At 36.4% G+C, this 20,054-nt stretch overlaps 1 long non-coding RNA gene across 1 annotated transcript; it reads left to right on the top strand.

Moving 5' to 3' along the window:
- Positions 1-365: 365 nt before the first annotated feature.
- On the top strand, positions 366-14,120 carry LOC119473359. The gene is made up of 3 exons (XR_005202567.1): positions 366-544; positions 12,438-12,546; positions 14,085-14,120. It is a non-coding gene; the product is annotated as an uncharacterized LOC119473359 (long non-coding RNA).
- Positions 14,121-20,054: the final 5,934 nt, after the last annotated feature.

Raw genomic sequence — 20,054 nt, 5'->3', positions numbered from 1 at the left:
CACAATTAACTATTCTAATCTCTGTAAAGTGGACATCATCCCTCTACTAGGGAAGATACCCTCACTATGTTTTACTATAGCCCCTCCACTCCTCTTTCTCCTCCAAAAAAGCAATTTTGTTTCTGTTTCTGTTGCTGTTGTTTAATTGTCTGTATTTACCCCATTTCAGGTAACCTTCCTTCCAGGCATTTGTTTCAGGTATTATTCTCTGGAAGAAAGTTTCTGAGATGGATACAACCATGCATGATATTTAGGATATTTTAGTAGGGAGAATTCTTAGGATAAGCATCTGAGAAAGGGAGGTGTTGGCCAGATGGAGAGCTGCATGCCTGTTCAGATTTGCAGACAGAGCCTTTGCACTCCCATGGTACCCAGAAAAGAGACCTGACTCCGAGTGATGTTGTTTTCTGCATCTGAGACAATCCATAGCATGGGGCTGACAACCAACAGCTAAGGGTCATCTTAGTAGCACCCCCTCAGATGGAAAAATGAGCCTTTAATTTCTGAAGGGTGATCTGTGCAGTACGTCACAGGATGCTCCATGGTAATTATAAAACTCTTCTTTAATTCATAAGTGAAATAATATAAATTATGCACGTGCATGCATATACATATGTACTCTATTGTATGCATAAATATTTTGTTATAAATATCAAATGAGGTTATGGCATAGTCAATTAAAGGCAGTTACTACAGTAACACCTTATAAAATATTTAATGTATATGCTTACATATGCAAAAAAGTATGTGCATTTCTATGTAATCTGTGCTATTCTCAGATATAAAAGACTCATTGAAAAAGCTAATGAATTCCTCAAATGCGAAAATACATGTGTTCATGCATTACATTTATAGTGGATCCTTGAATTAGGACAACTGATTGCTGTCCATTATAAGCACAACTTCTGAATTCCTGCATCTAAATGACTAATGGTAGTGTAAATTGTACATGTTTATCATTATGAAAGAAAAGTAAATAAAGCTTCTGAGTGGTCCTGATTGTATGTTCACAGTTGGACAAATTGTATATTTTTAAACATAGGCCTACAAACTGCAATTCATGAATCTGACTTCTTCCTTAGCCTTAAACTGTCTCTTCTGTAGCCTAGGAAAATCATATAGAGAAGTCAAGCTGTTCCTCTGGGGAGAGTTCTGAGAGGCAGAACCAGAGCAGACTAGACATTTCAGAGAAAGAGAAAAACAGCTGTACTCTCCATATTTTATTCCATTTAATCTTCACAATATACCCTAATCAAAAGGTACTTCCAAATAAAAAATCCACATTAAAGATTTTAGATTAACTTGTCCAAGATCACATATGAAATATTTTTTGCATCGTCATGATTAAACCTAGTTCTATTGACCCAAAGTGCAAGTTTTAATACAGTTTGACCTACTAGGAAATTTTTTCAAAGGTATACTTGCATTTGATGTAGCTAACTGGAAGCACATATAAGATGAGCATCCTGGTATAACACCAGACACTTTCTTTTCCTGTTTTTTTCTATCTGCAATTGTTGACATGAATTTGTGAACATTCCTCTTTGGGAGAGAATGAATACTGATGCAGGGAAAAAAGAAATGAACTCTTAAAAATGTTAAAATCTTAAAGCAAAAGAATCATTAAGGCCTCCAGATAAAAGTCGAATGAACCTCCTTGTGACTGTCTTGAAGGTTTGGATTACGATTCCACAATTTTTGGATACGTCTGAGCCACAGATTCTACTCTGCTTCCTTTAAAATTCAATGGCTGACAGCTGGAGCTTTGCTTTTGCTTCATTACTCTGCTCTCGGAAAGTAGTATTTTCTCAAAATTTTGGTGACATTTTTGTTTCTCATGTCTAAAGGATCCCTCTCCATCTCTTCCAGGGGTCACACATTTCTACTATCTCAGACAGATGGACTCTCATTCTTATCCAAGCTGGCAGTGTTCAAATTCAGGTGCTCATTTTTTTTTCCTTCGATTTACCACTGCTCATTTACATCTCTGCCCATTAGATAGAATTGTCAATGCCTTTCTTTTTCTTTTTCTTTCCCTCCAAACTACAACTCACCCAACTTGCATTAGTAGATATATTTTGGATTTTTCTAAAAATATAAGTGGCTTTTTTATTATCAATGAAAATCTGATCAAATGAAAGTAGAATTAATATAAATGTTAATTATTTAAAAATTGCATGGTATGTTTTAAATATGTATATATATATATATATATATATATATATATATATATACATACATACATATATATATAATATTTTCAGGTCCTGAAGATAATCAATATATGTATTTAGGGTCTTTTTCTCAATTTCTGCAGCTCTAATTTTAAATATCATTAAGGGCCTGCTTGGATGTCAGGGTATTCAAGTAGCCTTCAATGTTTTTCCCCCAAATTAACAAGCATATTAATATTTCTCATATTGAATATTTTATCAAATCAAATATTATAATAGATTTATGTTTTTCCTGAGTCAGAATATTTGAAACTTAGCAAGCTCCAGAAGAGAAGAAATTAGTATGGAGAAAAAAGATAAAAACAGATTAGAACCAGGACTCTGTCAATTAATGATTATGAGACATTTGTTTGGTTGCTTAATCTCTCTAAGTGTTGTTTTTCTCATCTCTAAGATGGTGCTATTAGCAATGCCAATGTTTTAGCATTGTTGGGAGGACCAAATAAATTTTATATGTAAAATTCTTAACTCGAAATGTGAACCACGCTAACTTTTTTGAAAATGCTTTATTATTGACATGAAGAGGTTTGGAGCTCAAGATATGTGGGTCTCCAATGGCCAGACAGTTATCCACACTGAGTTTTAGACTTTTCACTTCTAAAATGAGAAAAAGAAAACAAAGAAAAGCAAAAGCAAAGTCTCTTCTTGGCCTTTGTGAAGGCAGGTTTTGTTTGTTTGGCTTTGCTTATGTCATCATGATCAACATGTTTATTTTAACTGTGTCCTTAAATGACCACCACCCCCATTGCCTAGTGCAGTGTTGGATTTTTTTTTTTTTGTAGCAGAATTATTGACGTATAATTTTAGAATGCTTTGATCACCCCAAAGAAGTTCCTGTACTTTTTTCAGGAACACCCTTCCCCACCGCAAACCCACTCATACACAATCTTCCTCCCTCCTCACACAGGTTCAAGCAACCTTAAATCTACTTTCTCTATATCTCAACTTTACTATTGTGAACATTTCATATGAATAAAATCACATAATGTGTGATTATGTGGCTTATTGTGAATGTCTCCTTTAACATAACATAATGTTTCCAAGGTTCACCCATGCCATAACTTATGTAAGCACTTTGTTTCAGTTTATCGTTGAATGTTCCGTATGTGATATACCACATATTTATCAATTGATCAACTGGCAGATATTTGGCTTGCATGCACATTTTGGCTATTCTGAATAATGCAACTATAAATATTTGTGTACACCTTTTTGTTTGTACGTATACTTTCCTTTTTACTTATTTACGGTTTTGTAAACGGGTCTCACTCTGTCCCTAGGCTGGAGTGCAATGGCACAATCACAGCTCACTGCAACCTCCACCTCCCAAGCTCATGGGATCCTCCCACTTCAGCCTCCCTAGTAGCTGGGACTAAAGGCATGTGCCACTATGTCCGGCTAATTTTTTATAGAGATGGGGTTTTTCCATGTTACCCAGGTTAGTCTTGAATTCCTGAGCTCAAGTGATCCAATCTCACATCTCAGCCCCCCAAAATGTTGGAATTACAGGCATGAGTCGCCACACTTGGCCTGCTTTCATTTTTATTTGATGTATACCCAGAAATGGAATTTCTGGATCAAATAACTCTGTTTAATTTTTTGAGTAATGGAAAGATTGTTTTTTGAAACAATTATACTTTTTCGTATTCCAACCAACAATGTAAGACAGTTTTTATGTTTCCACATGCTCAATGACACTTGTTATTTTCTGTCCTTTGTCTTTATTTTAGTAACAGCCATCTTAATGGGTATAAGTGGTATTTTATTATGATTGTGATGTTCTTTTTCCTAATGAATCATGATGTTGAACCTCTTTTAATGAGTTTATTGGCCACTGGCACCATAACATTCTCCAATTGACATTGGAGAAATGTCACTTCATCTTTTGCCTATTCTTCAATTTAGTTGTTTTGTTCCTTTCTGTTGAATTATAAAGTTATTTCTATAGTCTGCATGTTAATCCTTTATTAATCATTATGTGTATTAATCCACATGTGTTGCAAATATTTTCCCTCATTATGTGAATTGTTTTGCACATTTTTGATGATATTCTTTTGAAGCACAAAAGTTTTCATTTTGATAAACTCCGATTTTTATTTAATGACTTGTGCTTTGATNTAATTCTAAATTTGTATATAGCTTATAACATAGACCAAAAATATATGAAGCAAAAACTGACTTAACCAAAGGAGAAACAGTCAAATCCAAAATTACAAAAATTTAGCTCCTTTGTTTTCTTTAACAATTTCATAGATTTAGCTCTCACATTTAAGTCAATGATCAATTTTGCCCCCATTGACTTGTCTCAGCACCTTGTTGGGAACCACGTAGGCATAGACATGGCAGTATATTTCCGAGCACTCAATTTAATGTCATTGATGTGCACATGTTTCTTTCAGTATGAAAGTACCAGGAAAACTGTTGCTTTGTGTTAAGTTATTTTATCAGAAAGTGTAGGTTTTCCAATTTTTTTTCAGTATTTTGACTATTTTGAGTTCCTAGAGTTTCCATATGAATTTAGAATCAGCTTGTCCATTTCTACAAAATATGCTAAATGATATTGTGATGCAAAGCATTTTCAATATAAGAATTAATTCTGTGAATGTTGTCTTCTTAACAATATTGTTTTCCAATTCATGAACATGAGATATGTCATAATCTATTTAGGTATTTCTTTCAACACTACATTTTTTTGCAGATTTTATGCTGTTTTTCAATTATTTTGTTAAATATATTCTCTGGTATTCTATTCCTGTTTCATACTCTTATAAAGGTAAGTATTTGTTTATTTCTTTGAGACTGAGTCTCACTCTGTCACCCAGGCTGGAATGCAGTCTCACGATCTTGGCTCCCTGTAACCTCTGCCTCCTGGGTTCAAGAAATTCCATTGCCTCAGCCTCCTGAGTAGGTGGGATTACAGATGTCCATCAACACACCCAACTAATGTTTATATTTTTAGTAGACATAGGTTTTCACCATGTTGGCCAGGCTGGTCTCAAACTCCTGACCTCAAGTGATCCACCTGCCTCGGCCTCCCAAAATGCTGGGATTACAGGCTTGAGACACTGCACCTGGTCCTAAACATTTATTTTTAAATTTTGTAATTGAATTATGCTTTTCAAGTGTACAGAACTATAATGAATTTTTGCATATATGAATACCCTGTAATCTTCCTAAACTCTTTAAATATATTAATATTTTAAAATTAATATCTCTGAGTTTTCCATATATAACATTATCTTTTAATAGACAGTATTATTCTTTTCAATCTGGAGGATTTTTAGTTTACTTTTTTTCCTAATTGATCCTGCTAAAACCTCTAGTATGATGTTGGATAAAAATTGAACCTCTTTGTTTTGTTCTTGATCTTAGTGTGACGCTTGTTGTGGGTTTTTTATAGATGCTCTATAGCAGATTGACTAATCTCTTTGCAAATAGTTTGTTTGGTATTTTTATCAAAAAAGGGTATGGACCTTGACAAGTGTTCTTTTTCTTTTTGCAACTGTAGATATGATTATGTTGTGTGTGTGTGTGTGTGTGTGTGTGTGTAAGATGGAGTCTCACACTGTCACTGCAGCTGGAGGACAATGGCATGATCCCAGCCCACTGCAACCTCTCCCTCCCGGGTTCACGCGATTCTCCTGCCTCAGCCTCTTCAGTAGCTGGAATTACAGGTGCATGCCACCATGTCCGGCTAATTTTTTGTATTTTTAGTACAGATGGGGGTTTCACTATGTTGGCCAGACTGGTCTCGAACTGTTGACCTCATGATCCGCCCACCTCAGCTTCTCAAAGTGCTGGGATTACAGGTGTGAGCCACTGCACCCTGCCAATCTGTGTTTTATTCTATTGAGAGAGTGTATTATATCAAATGATTTTTGTTTGTTAAACCAACCTTAGATTCCTGGCATAAATTCCACTTGGTCTTGGTATATAGAACATTTTATATGTTCCTGTAGTTGTAATGATAGTATTTTGTTGAACAATTTTGTGTCTTTAGGGGGTAGTTTTTAGATTACTATTTCAATATTTTTGCTTGTTATGGATTTTCTATTCCTTTTTGAGTCAGTTTTAATAATTTGTGGCTTTCTAGGAAATCGTTCATTCTATATGAATTGCCAAATTTATTGATTTGGTATACCTTCGTAATGTTTTCTTTTAAATTTCTTTAAGGTGGTAGTAATGTCCCCTCTTTAATTTCCTATTTTAATCACTTGAGTATTGCATCTCTTTTCCCTGGTCAATCTATTTAAAATTTTGTCAATTTTGTAGACTTTTTCCCTTCATTCATTTTCTCTATCATTTTCTGTTTTCATTTCATCAATTTCTACTCTAATAATAATGATATACTTCCTTTTGCTGGCTTTGGGTTTATTTTCTTATTGTTTTTCTAGTCTACTAGGGTAGAAGTTTTATTTGCTGGTTTTTAGATTTTGTTTTAATAAAGGCACTTACAGCTTTCAAAGTCCCTTTAACCGATTTAGCTGAATCCTATACATTTGGGTATGTATAGATTTACTATCATTTGTCTCAAGTTTTTTCCACTTTATCTTGTGATTTTTTCCTCTGACGCATTAGTTTTTAAAAAGTATGTTGTTTAAATTTTATAATTTCAATTATGTTATTTCAGTTTTTTGTTATTGATATCTAATTTCATTTCACTGTGGTCCTAGAGTATCTTTTGTATTACCATTTGCTTAACTTTATTGAGGTTTATTTTATGATCTACTATGTGGTCTATTCTGACAATGCTGCAGGTAAAATAGCTGTGTTAAAGATCTTTTCCATGAATTTAAACATCTGAGTCATCTCAGGGTCTCTTTTATTGACTTTTTTACTTTTAATTTGGCTCATGTTTTCCTATTTAACCTTGGTTTATATTTTACTTCATTGTTACTTGCTGGACACTGGGAGTAATAAATTGTGCGGAATACTAGAGACTATCTTCCCTTAAGGGATGTTGACTTGTATTCTGTTGGTAACTGACTGATGTCTCCTGGTCAACCATTCAGTCTTAGATTTATTTTTTATTAGTTCTCTTTACATTTTGGCCTCTCTTCTAAAATGTGACTCTAACTACAGTATGCGATTCTTACTTGCTTGGTCTTTCATAGGTTTCAGTGAAATGCCTAAGTTGTTCAATAAGGTCTCTTAACCTAGACTGAAACAGAATTTCTATTTCTGGAGGCCTGCATAAACTCTGGTATTTCTATTCAGTTCTTAGCTCTTTATTAACATTTCTGCCAGGCCTCCATGTGACTCAGCCTATGCTAAAACAACACACTCCTGAGTCCAGGATCTATAATAAATGCTCATGCAGAATTCTATCCTTTCTCTTCACAGTTCCCTATTCTCTGGTAACTTACTCAAACATTGTAGCTGCTTCAGCAGCTCAGAACACTGATCTGTCTCTTCAGGCTCCACATGCTCAGCCCAAGCTTTATCTCCTCTATGTGAAGCATGTCATAGGCCCACAGCAGAAACCCAGGCAACATGTTGGACTTACCTAATCTGCTTGCTCCAAAATTTTTACAAGTGTGTCCTACTTGTTGCTCGTTGTCTGAACATAGATAATTTATATATTTTTCTGGCTATATAGCTTTTTTCAGTATGAAGACAAGTCTTGTAACAGTTACACTCTTGTGTGGCTGGAAGCAGATGGCTATATATTTTTTTAAGCTGATGGAAATAATTATATTCACCCACAGACTTTCTGGGAAGTGTTTATTTCTAGGACCCATGGAAATATTTGTTGAGCATGTCTCCAAGGAAGACTGGGTTTCATGCCAATAGGAGTTAGTTGGAATACAAAGTCATTGCTATTTCATTAAAATAAAGAAATGTATCTTTATTATGTACTCCATCCTTAAAAGTATGTTGTGTTATAATAACATGGTGGATCTTGTACATAAGGTTTCCATTCACTGACATATGAGCTACAAGTTATGAAGCTAGTTTTGAGAAAAGGTTCCTGAATTCAAGTTTAGGGGCTATAGAATTTACACTTCTTGTTGTATAACAAAAATATATATGCCTGCTAGTTACAGGAATGCTATTGTAAGCCACTCTAGTTGCCTTTATTTCAACTTTTATTTTACATTAAGGAGGTGTATACAGAGGTTTGTGACAAGGATATATTGCATGATGCTGAGGTTTGGGTACAATTAAACATGTCACCCAGATAGCAAGCATAGTATCCCAATGAGTAGTTTTTCAAACCTTGCCCATCTCTTTCCCTCCTTTCTTTTGTAGTTCTCAGGGTCTATTATTCCCATCTTTACGCCATGTGGACCCAACTTACAGTTCCCACTTATAGGTAAGAACACGTAGTGTTTTGTTTACTGTATCTGCATTAAGTTTGCTTAGGATAATGGCCTTCAGCTTCATTCATGTGGCAGCAAAGAACATGATTTCATCCTTTTTTAAGCCACTATAGTTAAACAAGAGGAAGTCTATGACCAAAGCGCCGTCAGGTAACTATGGCTTCAACCAGGCTATAAAAACCCATGATCACAATATGATTTCTAGTTCTCAGTGAATGCCACAATAAACGTACAGTTTTTAATGTATTCTGGTTAGGTTTATCTAATAAATTGGACAGAGATAATTCTGAGGAGTCAGGGCACAGTGATATTGTCATGGGATCCATGGGGTGTCACTTTGCTTGTTGGAAACCTTTGTGCCTGGCAGTGCCTTCTGCCTGAGTATTGCTTGTGCCCACTGAGCTCGTTCCATGCACTTGGTCCAGCAGGCTGTGCTTGGCTCGTGTAACCAGCACAGATCCTGTATCTGCCAAGGGCTAGTCAGGCGCAGGCAGAGTGGCAAGGGGTGTGTGGGCGAGTGAGCGTGGGGTTCGGCCACTGTGCACAGCCAGGCACACTGGCTGCTGAAGTGGCTAGGCAGCTCCAGGCACTAGCACAGGTGCCGGCTCCATGGGAGGCTATGGCTGGACCAGCTGTACTACATGCTGCTTCTTCTGGGGGGTACTTGCATCTGGATGAGGGTAACGTGGTGTCACCCAGAAGCTTGGAGATGCCAGGAACTGCAGAGCTCCAAAGAGGGTTTCACAACCCTGTCTCAAGGAGCCCCTTGGTCTATGTTCCCATAAGGGCCACAGCTTTTTTCTCCTTCTCATCACCTGCAATGTGACAAGTAGAGGTGGGAGAGGGGCCTGTTTGTGTTACAGCTCCTTCAGTCCCACCATTCAGCAGGTCCCAAGTTCAGGCAGGTCATCCTGTCAAGTGTCCAGCTGTCAGTGGAGAGGAGGCCCACAGTGGGTAGCTCCTTTACGTAGCTGGTAGTCCGGACATCTCTGTGAGTCTGGCTGAGTCCAGAGTTTTTATGGGCTTCAGAAGACAGGAAGGGCCGTGCTGATTGGTCCATGGGTGGCCATGGGTTGGCCTGGAAAAAGCACCTATAAGTTCTCACTCCGGGCCATGGACTCCATCCTAACTGACAGCCCAGGTCCCAGGCTTCAGGCTGTCCCTGGCTTGAAGATGTGGCTTCACCAGTTACCTGCCCCTTTCTGTCCAGGAGGCTGTCTGCCTCCTGCCACCATTAATCGTGTTGTCCACAGTACCCAAACTGTTCATGTCAAAGGATGTCTGCAGGCCTGCACCAAGTCACCCTCAGCCTCACCTTGGCCTCCCGCCCATGCCCCTTGGCACTCAAAATCTGGAAAGGGCTGAGGAGTCAGGGGTTAGCATGGTCAGTGCCTCCCAAAGCATGCACACACCTGGGCAGGTTGCAATAGTGCCAGGGCTCAGCCTCAACTTTGCTCTGAAATCAACGCAGGCACTGGGAGCAGAGAGAGGTCAGGCAGGGGGAGCAGGCACTTCTGAGCTTGCCGGGGCTTCTTGGGCCCCCAAGAGCTCAGGGATGTCTGGGTTCACAGTACCTACTGGGCACCTGCAGCTGTGCCCAGCAGGGTGGGGCTTCCGCCCTGCAAACTGAGGCTCCTTCCTGTTCCCAACTCCCACCGGCTCCATGGAGAGCACAGACCTGGCTGTGCCTCCACTGCAGCTGCCAGTGTCTTCACAGATGGCCACCACTGCCATCAATATTGAATAAGGTGAAGTACTCAATAAACCAGGGGATGATATTCTCATTGAGTTTCTATTTAACTGGGCAATTGTCAAAATAAAGTATTCAGTGGGGAGTTTTGAGTAGTGGCTCCATACAAAATGTTGATTCCACTGAATTTAGAGTCTCTTGTAAAAGTCAATATGCATCAGCAATGGACTCCAAGTTAAATAACCATGTTCAGTGTTTGTTTGAGGAACAATATAAATAAAGATACCTATGCTTTTTATCTCCTGAGGGCAGATGTTTTTGATGAGCAGGCAGTAATGCTTCCTTCCTTACATACTTTTAAATATATAAATTAATGTCTTAACATTGTGGCTTCTGTAGCAGTCTCATGTGTTTTAGAATAGCATGAATCAATTCACCAAGGCTAGAGCCTTCTTACATTGTAAACCAGTGAAATTAAGTTTGTGATTCTGAAAAGCTGAAAAATCACCCCTGGGACTGGAGAAAATGTGAGAGTAAGATTGAGAAGCCATAATTCCCTATCCATCTTCCTACACAGTTTCATAGCCTTTGTCATCTGAGGAAAAAAAGAAAGGTTTTCCCCACACCAGTTAAAGGCTGTGAATGTGGCCTAGATAATTCTTGGGGAATTTAAGTTGAAACACTTCTTTTAATGTCCTTTGAAAGGAAAAGCTAAACCTTCATTACTCAGAATGAAATTGTGGCAAAAACAAGTGTATCAAAAGGGCTAGAGAGAGATGAAAACAAATTGTACTTCCAGGTAAGCTGCTCGAATCTATCTGGTCATTCTCTAAAATATCTAAAATAGTTTCATCATATTCAAATCACTAGAAACACTGTGGGGTGTGTGTGTGTGTGTGTGTGCACGTGTGCACACGCACACATAATGGTTTAAATAACAACATTATTGTCTGCCATAGAAATACACAACTTCTCCACAGAAATAAGAAAAACTTAACATTCAAGAAGTATCTAATTTAGGATTATAACGCTACAGTTTTCTCACTAAAAATATGACTCTGCTTTTTTTTTTCTTTTTGAGACAGAGTCACTCTGTTGCCCAGGTGCCGTGGTGAGATCTTGGCTCACTGCAACTTCTGTCACCCGAGTTCAAGTGATTCTCTTGCCTCAGCCTTCCGAGTAGCTGGGATTACATGTGCTTGCCACCACACTGGCTAACTTTTGTAGATTTTAGTAGAGACAGGGTTTCACCATCTTGGCCAGGCTGATCTTGAACTCCTGACCTCATGATTCATCTGCCCCAGCCTCCCAAAGTGGTGGGATTACAGACATGAGCCACCACGTCCAGCCTAAATATGACATTTTATCCCATAGTAGAGTTCTTTTTTGCTACTTGCCTCAAGACAATAAATTCTTGGCCAGGTGCGGTAGCTCATGCCTGTAATTTCAACATTTTGGGAAGCCAAGGTGGGTGGATTACCTGCTACTCAAGAGGCTGAGGCAGGAAAAGTCTTGAACCCAGGAGGTGGAGGTTGTGGTGAGCGAAGATAGTGCCATTGCATTCTGGGCAACAAGAGTGAAATTCCATCTCAACAAAGAAAAAGAAAAAAAGACAATAAATTCTGTAGTAAAATTTAATAGGTTTAGCTTCTTATTTTAATTAGATCAAAATAGAAGAGGATAAGCAGGATGATTACTTGGCTTGATTTCGAAATGTTTTACAGATATCCAATAAAATTTCATTGAATGATTAACAATTGACCTTGACACAATATCAGAGGTATTAAAGTTGAATACATTTGGGCTGTTCAATGTATGAAACGAAAGTCTTCACCGGTCATGGTGGTTCAGACCTGTAATCTCAGCACATTGGGAGGTCAAGGCAGGCAGATTGCTTGAGGTCAGGAGCTTAAAACTAGCCTGGCCAAAATGGTGAAACCCCATCTCTACTAAAAATACAGAAACTAGCCAGGCATGGTAGTGTCCACCTATAATCCCAGCTGCCTGGGAGGCTGAGGCAGGAGAATCATTTGAACCCAAGAGGCAGATGTTGCAGTGAGCTGAAATTACACCACTGCACTCCAGCCTGGGTGACAGTGAGACTTTGCTTCAGAAAAAAAAAAAAAAAAAAAAAAAGATAAAGTCTCCATGTCACCGTTAGAAAATCTGACATTTAACAGAATTTAACAGGAAAGAGACATGGGGGATTGTTTGTCCTGTTCCCCAGGAGAGTACATTTAAAATGAGGAGGAATTTGGATCACTGTAAAAGAAAAAAAAATAAAAAGAAGGATGAAACAGTTAAGTATTGTCTCCTAGTAGTTTAATTTGCTGGCCATGATTAAGTTGTGTGGTTCATTGACTAAAGGGAATGAGAAAAGTATCATTACTTCTTTGGAGATGAGCTGAACTGGGTACCCTAAAAGATTTTCTCCAGCATTGGGTATATAAAAATTTAAATATCTAAAGATTTCAAGTAATATGTCAATTTACCCAATAATTTATTCACATTTAATCTTGAATACTTTATTTCTTCAGTTGTGCTAGTTACTATTGATCAAAGTTGTGGAAGATGCAGATTTATCTTACCCTTCACAGCTTCAAATATAAGAGTTCAGACAAGAAGTAAACAGACAATGAATGCACCATGTGATAACAACTGTAACTGAGAAAGTAGAGGAATTATGGAAGCAGAAAGCAAGGGGATTTCAACACCAATACTTTTCACAATAGTGCAGAGCACTGAGGCACCACCATGGAAATGCCACACTCCTCAAGACACTTATGGCAAATATTCTGGGACCACAGTAAACTTTGACTAATCATTGTGTTTAGAGTGTGCTGAGGGGCATAACAGAGAGCCCTTTTACCACTGAATTATTTTCCCTAGTGAAAGTAGTATTGTCACTAGGTTACCCCAGTATAGTCAAATGTTTTCTTCATCAAACTTCCCATTATGATTTTCATTAATAAATTCCTGTGAAATAAATTGAAATTATATCATGAAAAGTTTTGGATTTAGTCAAGCAAATACTTCCTGTGATTTAATTGACTTAATTTTTGGAGATTTGCCAATCATTATATGCCAATTACAAGCTCAAATAACTAATAATATTCCTTTTAGGGTCTTCTTATTGGATGAAGAATGTCCATTTAACCACCTGCAACTATTTTCCTGAAAAAACTGATGCCCAATATAATAGAGTAATTTCCATGTAGTGGAATGCAATATAGCAAGGTAAAACAGGATTTGCCCCAAATAGCAATTAGAAGTAGCAAAGTAGAATGACCACAAGTCTCTTCACTCTGTGCATAATTTTATATACTTTTATAATTTCTGGCTTCATTTTGAAAAAAGGAGCTATAATACACATCTTTATAAAGTATAACTAGAGAAAACTCTATTTACTGCTGTATATACATGTTTTGGTGTGGCCTATTATTTATCTTAATTAAAAATCTAAATATCCTTCTGAATGTCTATTCATCCTCTACTTTTAATTCATGGAACTTGCATGAGTTAGAGCTCACCAGTGATAATAATGATGGTAGAAATTTATTGAAGACACCCTTACATAGGGTGTGCTAGCAATTTCCATAAACCAGGCACACAAACGTTTTTTAAAAATATGAGTTATCTATCACAATTCACACTTTATACAGGCCAACTGGTAGCAAAATAGATTAAGTAGCTTGCTGAAGACAATATAGTTATAATAATCAAGGGAACTTGGGCTCAAATCAGGCAACAGAATCCTAGAGCTGAAACCAGAATATGACCAATCAGATATTTTCTTTCTTTCTTTTTTTTTTTTTTTTTTTTTTTTTTTGAGACAAGGTCTCATTGTGTCACCGAGGCTGGAGTGCAGTGGCACAATCATGGCTTACTGCAGCCTCTAGGCTCAAGCAATCCTCCCATCTCAGGTTCCTGTGTAGCTAGGATGGAAACATCTTTTTCTTAAATGTAAGGAATGAGCTGATGTCCAAATCAAACCAGTGGAATTAATACATGTTTGGCTTTCTGGGAAAAGAATTACACTTCTCATACGGACTTGAACCTCTGAGTATGTAAGGGTTTTTGCTTCCTTCTAGCAACTTTGTGGCTGGAAAAATGAAGACTATGAAAAGGAAGGCAACCCAAGGTTGGACCTTACTTGAGACTTGTTGCTACCATTTGGACCAGAAATCGAACTGGGCATAAATCTCTGAATTACTCAACAATTGAAAAGTACATAAACCAGTATGTTTATGCCACATTTTTCTGTTTCTTGAAAGAGCATCTTAACCACCGTGGTCCAAGGTTCACAGATTTCAAAGTTCATTGAGATGTCTTTAAGCAAAATCTTAGTGCCTTTTACTGTCAGTGAAAACAGAGTTCAAAAATTATATCTTGAGAGCATGGTCAGTTTCCTCTTTGAGAAAATAAAAATGTAGTGTGTGCCTGTGTGTTTATACACAAACATAATTTAGCCATGAGTCTTACATATTTTTTGTCAACTTAGTAAAAGCAACTATGCTTGTGTGTGTGTGTGTGTGTGTGTGTGTGTGTGTGTGTGTGTTTATATACAAACTTACATTTTCTAATATGGTCCTTGTTTGTTGTCTATCATACTGTTGGGGAGAAGGGCCAGTTTCATGCTTGTGTACACCAGCACTTTTCCCATGCAATCTGGAAATACATCTTTTCTGAATGATGTATGAAATTAATGAGGTCCATTAACATAAGCTGAAAGACTAACACTCTTATATGTACAAGTGTTACATAAAATGTAGTTCGTAATAAGAACTTTTTTTCTTATTTATTCAACACTAGTGAAACAAGAACAGCAAAGTTGGAATATATCCTAGAGTTATTTGTTTATCCTGTCATAGAACATTTAATTTAAAGGTCTCTATAACTCAGAGAGAGATTTCTGTGTTTTCTCTGTTTGACTTCTGATATGTCTTTCCTAATCTTGACAACAATAACAAGATTGTGGACAGGTAAAAATAAAATATATGCCATTCATCATGCTACTTGCCAGGAACAAGAGAAACAAAGAAGTATCAGTTATGGTCTGATTCCCCCATTGCAGTCACTGTCTGGTAAGAACACAAAATGTATTTGCAACAATATGATGAATCCTATCATAAAGACGTGAGGAAGATATGACTAATCTTTGAATACACCACGATGGCTTACTCTGGGACTTGTGTAAAGGAGAAGCTCACTAAATGACACTTGAATTAATATTTTTAAAATGCATTGGGTTGTTTCACAATTGAGGTAATAACCCATTATAATGGTATATCTTTATGTCTACAGATTTCATATAAGATCTATCTTTCAACATCTATGTTTATTTATTTTAGTTTTGTTTTAAATTTTTTAAATTCCAGGGTACATGTGCAGGATGTGCAGGTTTGTCTGATTATTTAACAGACATGGAATGAAAATTCAAATACGTTTTATTGTGATTCAGGCTATTTCTCTGCTGGTCTCACTCAGAGATAGCACAAGTCTTCAGACATAAGAATCTCAATCTCTACCAATCTAGCAATTCATGAGAGTATTAATCACCAACTATGACACGGTGCAAGAGACCTTTGACCATAGTTCAGCATCAAATATCAACTTCACATGGGAGGAATTAGAAGAAAATAAGGCCTTCAAAGATCCTTTTCCTGTAACATTTTAGAATTTCAATTCCCAATCTCTTCAGTTGAAAAATTCTGATTATTTTCTGTCACATGGTTTGTGCACAGAACACAACTGAAGCAAGATGACAGATACAAAATTACTCTAAGAACTAGAAAATGCAGGCTTTGATTTTCTAATTATAAATTGACAGCAAAAATAATTGTTTAAAAATGAAGATATAATTTCTTTATGTCTCTGAATTGTGTGACAGGCAAAGATTTTCAAGATAACATTATGAAGTGTTAACTGTACAATGCTTACTGTATCATACCACGTTACTGAGTTAAGTGGAGCTATGCCCAACTCCGATTGTTTGTGCAATCAGGCTTAGGCTGATGTCTGTAGGAATTTCCACCCATATGTTAGGCAATGGCCTGAAGTAAAGCAGCCTTCTTTGCCAGATTGTGCTGTTGTAATGCTTTCTAAAACAGCTGGAATATGTTTTCCAATAGTACACAATAGCACCTAAATAGCTGTCTTCCCGTGATTTAGAGATTTTAAACTCATCCCCATGTTTAATTCATCATAAGACTCTGTTCTGACATTTTAATAAGTAATTTTTTAAAATGATGCTTATTTCTTAAAAGTTGTCTTTTTAAAAATATACTTTTGATGGACCTCTAACAAAACCAATGTTTGGGATTTTTCAGAGGAGGAAAAAGTAGCAATGTGGTGAAAATAGACAGCGGAGATAGATGACCAAATAATAAAACATCAGTCACCTATGAGGGAAAAACAGTATACTAGGACTTGAAAATCAAACCTGAAATCCCAGTTCTTCTAAACTAATGAGCTCCTATGTATGTAGAGATAGAAAGTAACTGAATTTGTGATTAACTTCAGCTTAAATTAACAGAGGCTTATTGGTCATAACAAAACTACAACTTCCAAAGGATGCAACTCCAAGCTAGGTCAGAGGTTGAATAAGATCATTCAGGACCCAGGTATTTTTACCTCCATGTTCCATCATCCTAAAAGTAATAGCTTTATATGGTATGATTATCTCTTGACAGTTTTATGACATTGTTGAAGTCGGTTGTTGCATATATGAATATTTCTTTATTCCATGGCAGGAAGAACAAGTATGGCAAAAGGGCAACACAGTTTATTCTAGAAAGAGGTTATAGTTTTATATAAGATGAGAATCTTTTTCTAGCTAACTAATTTCTTATTAGCCAGAATTGGGTAAAGTACACTTCCTTAGAGCAAACCCATTCAAAAGAATACAATTTGTAAAAATAGTATGCATTTATAATTATTTGAAAGCAGACTAGAAATCTGTTTGAATAAGTCCTCCAAGCAATTCCGATGCCTACAAAAGTTGTGAGACCAATCACACAACCAGTTTAGGTGGTGTGTTATTTCTCCTAGGGTGACTCATGATCTAAATAAACCAGAAATGCTGCAACAAGAAATACATTGAATATGTTAGTGCAGGGGTGGCTACTGCAAAACCAATTCCAACGTACTCTTAGGAATGCACCTGAACTCTTTAAGGTTTTGTTGTCTCTTATTTATTATGGGATTAATTCTTCCTACACGTCTCTCACATTAAAAGAACGAATAGAAATAGTGAAATAGAAGAATACTTAATATTAACTTTTGATGGTGAAACAGGAAACAACAAACAAGCAAAGAAAGAAACATGACTTTCTCCTAGAGTGCAGCAGTGAAAATGAAATGGGGAAATTGAGGTGTGAAAGTAAGAGTGGTAGCCAGGTGTTTAAAAGTGTACAGGAAATGTAATTTTTGTTGTTGTTGAATAACGGGCATACCCTTCAGCCTGGACAACATTCAGAGTATGATTCTTCTCTATAATAAAATATCACAATAAATATTGTGAATCAATATCAAGAGGAAGCAATTAAATTATGGAGAGAAACTTTTTTTTTCTGAATAAATAGCTATAGTGAAGCATTTTGCTAAATTAATAGAAGGAGCAAATATCCAGAGAAATAAGTTGATTGAATATTACAATGAAAAGGGACATTTATAAATTGCAGTGGGGACTAAAAATACATTTCCAATTTTACCAAAGGATTTTTGAAAATGACTGGTAAAGTCACAGAGGTGTAGAAAAAGGAAGTCATGGGTCACAAAAAGATGTCAGAAGAAAACAGACAAAAATCTTGAGGCTGTATTAAACCATTTTCGGCCATATTGTCAAAAATTCCCATTAGTTCTTTAGTAAGGAGGAATTAACACTTAATATCAAAATAAGTTAGATCATAGTAAATGCTTAGGTTTTATAACTTTGCAATGTAAAGGGCGTAGTGAATTCTATTTCATTCTCATTCTGAAGTTTAAAAAGGCATTCTTAATTTATAAATTTGTTATCCTTATATCTTAAAATCCTTCCAGACAGCACAAGTCCTAATAGTGAGAGCAGCATATGAGGATATTAAGTAAAAACCCAGTTGTTCAGAAAGGTTAATCAAAGACGACCACAGTCCTTCTACCTCCAAAAGAATGTTGCTTCAACAATAATTATATCTGACTGGATTTGCCTTATGTACAGAAGTACTTAGTAAATTTTTCAAAGGTACCTAAGAAATAAATTATTAATATTATTTTAAAACAGCATGAGATTCTAGCATAGAGAGAAAAGGAAATGTATTTGTAATCTTTCATGGCTTGTGTAATGTAAAAAAAAAAAATCCTCATGGATAAGTGTCTAATTATTTTAGTCAGTAAAGATGGCTTACACCTGATCAGCTTGATAGCTAGCAGGAAAAGAAATCCTCAGACACTGTGATACTGGGTATATTCTGTGCCTGACTAGACTAATTTATCACAGACAATCAATTTGGTCACTGAAGAGAACGAGGGCATGTCTAAGAGTAACTAAAAATATATTTGTACTTCAGAGCTTATACCTGTCAAATGGGATATTCTTTGAAGTCAACCCATTGTTGCTCTGACTTAAACTCTTTCCACTGTGGAACAAAAGTACAGTAATTTTGAAAATGGCATTTTAAGTGAAACTATTTATTTATACTTTACACTATATTATTATGTTTCAAAACCGAAAAAGAATTGTGTGGTACAAAATGAAGTATGTTTCTGTGAAAAATGCACTGAATACAATACATCTTTATGGATAGAGAGGTATGGAATTCTCAATTGTATAAACATTGCAATTCACAGGAAAAAGTTGCAGTAGAAAAGCATCAACCTTCACAGAATCCTCAAGGTCAAAATTAAAGTCCTATCTTGGTCATTGTCTTACACTATGACCTATGGGAGATTAATTCTCCATTGTTAAATGAGATGATTAGAGCCAAAAAAGCTCTCTCTCTCAATTTCTCTAGATTTAAGTTTGTAAATTTCAATTTTGAAAATACATGTGAATGTGTATGTGTTAGTTTTACAAATAAATGTATTTCCTATGAAAAGTTTCTATAAGGAATGAAATAAGCAGTTCTTTAAAAAATATATCTGTATTAACATCCTAGCAAGAAGCAAATGAAACACAGAGATTACACAATTTTGAGGAGGTGGTAATAAAGGCACTATTTCAAAATACATAGAAATATTTCAGTTAAACCACAAAGGATGGTGGATTTTCTTGAGGTTTTAGCCGCCCCTAAGTCCAAAGTGGTAACTAAATAGAAGGGATTACAGAGATTTGGAAAGAAACGGTCTGATATTAAGTGCAACCTTGAAAAGGGCTTTTATTTAATTGAGTCACAAACATTCAGTGGTGATTCTTCAGAGAGGAAGTAAATACTCTGAGCTCACTTTCTTCCTCTCTTCCCCAGTATTTTGTCACGAAACCCCATTTACGAGAGTCAATGTGAAGCCAGAGGAAAAACGGATTGCGCTGATAAACTTCATACCTGTCAGTCTCAGTTAGGGGTACAGTGAGTGGAGAGGAAGCATAAATTAGATTGGAGAAAAGTGAGACTTGGACCTTGGGAAGCAGAAGGAAGATACGTTGTTTCATTGGTTTTGTTTGCTTTTAAATGAAATCATTGGACTATATCCCAACAAACCACTAATATACCAAATCGCTATCTGCTTTTCTGCTAATCATCTTTTCATGTAGATCAATCTATTAGATAGTGTTTTACTTTGCAAAAGAAGGATATATTTATTCTATGCAGTATTATTCCAAATCCAAACTTA

The sequence above is a fragment of the Cebus imitator genome, unplaced genomic scaffold (assembly GCF_001604975.1).
Source record: "Cebus imitator isolate Cc_AM_T3 unplaced genomic scaffold, Cebus_imitator-1.0 Scaffold151, whole genome shotgun sequence".
NCBI lineage: Eukaryota > Metazoa > Chordata > Mammalia > Primates > Cebidae > Cebus > Cebus imitator.
This window is presented reverse-complemented; position numbering and strand designations above follow the sequence as displayed.